The following is a 1,479-nucleotide window of genomic DNA, read 5'->3' on the forward strand; positions in this document are numbered from 1 at the left end:
CGGGCCCACCTCCCCACGCGCCCCGGGCCCCCGCCCCCGCTGCCCGCCGGCCCCGCCCTCCGGCCGCCGGGCCCTTGCTGAGCTGTTGTTGGGTCTGGCTGCCCCGCGCCCTCCAGGACCCTCCCGTGCGGCACCCGCGGCCCGCGGCTCCTTTCCCGGAGCTGCCTCCGCCTCCGTCGCTGGTTGCTTTAGTTCCTTCTCCCTCTTGGCCGCTTGGCCTGTCTCTCGAGCTTGTTTTATTTTTTCCTTTTCTGTCTCTCCCTCCTTCTCGGTAAGTGTCTCTCAGTGTCTGTCTCTGTGTGTCCCGCCCCCCACCCCAACTCCGTGCGTGCTGTCTCTCCTTTTCTCAGTCTGATTCGCTTTCGCTCTGCCGTCTGTTACCCCGCCCCTCCCCTTTCTCCCCTGTATTCTCTCCCCCTTCTCTCCTGTGTTTCTGCCTTTGGCTCTACCTCCCTCTCTCCTGGTTCCCTCCGCGCCCGCCCCCTCGGACCCTCTGTCCGTCCCGATCCCTCTACCCGCTCTCTCCTCCACCTCTGTCCACCTTCCTCTCCCTCTGCCCTCCCTGTCTCTCTCCACCTGACACTCCACTCCCTGTCGCAGGACACTGTCCAGACCTTAGATCCCAAACCATGGACACCCCCAGGGTCAGCTGGGCAGAGGGCACTGCCCCCTCAGATTCCAAGATCCCCAGCCCGGAAAGGGGTCTGACAAGTGGCAGGGACCAGAGATCAAGGGTCAGACATATAAATCAGGGAAAAGTGAAAAGGAGCTTTCAGGTCTGTGCCAAGCCCCGGGGTACCCAGAGTGGAGCCTTGGTCCTGGGGGGTGATGGCCCCAGGAGGCTCACAGTTACCTCCTGTGGAGACCCAGCTGCCCTTCCACCCACTTTATTCGGGGCTCTGGAAGGACCTAAAATCCTCCCAGATTTGTTGAAGACCAGCCACAGGTGAGCTGGCACTGGGCCTGCTTCTCCTTTCACCTGGGAGCAGAAGGTGGGCCCTGGGGTTCGGGGCAGGCAGTGGTGCTTACAGGGTCACAGAGCTCACGTGAGGGCGCTCAAGCAGGGCTTGCTGCCTATCAGGCACTATGCCAAGCCCTTCACGTGTTTTGACTCACTTCACCCTCACAGCCACCTTCTGAGGCTGGTACGATTACTGTCCCACCTTACAGATTCATAGCCTGAGGCCCGAGAGGTGAATGGACTGGCCCAAGATGCACAGCTCATAAGGAGGGGAGCTACAATGTCTGGAAGCCCCAGTCTGCTGGCTCTGAATCCCACCCAACTCTCCCCCAGCCCAGGCCTCTCAGAATGGGGGGCTCCCACATGGTGCCGTGGTCCTGGCTCTGCGGGTGGTGTGGCCTCCCTCACCTGTTCCCGCCTGGTCAGGAAGGAAGAACAGGGGTTTCTCTGTGCCCCATGGGGGACGTAGGAAAGGCCAAGCTGACAGCAGTCCCCCACGCCCCCAACACTGTGCCTTC

Source organism: Lipotes vexillifer, unplaced genomic scaffold (genome assembly GCF_000442215.2).
Source record: "Lipotes vexillifer unplaced genomic scaffold, Lipotes_vexillifer_v1.1 scaffold889, whole genome shotgun sequence".
In the NCBI taxonomy this organism is placed as follows: domain Eukaryota; kingdom Metazoa; phylum Chordata; class Mammalia; order Artiodactyla; family Lipotidae; genus Lipotes; species Lipotes vexillifer.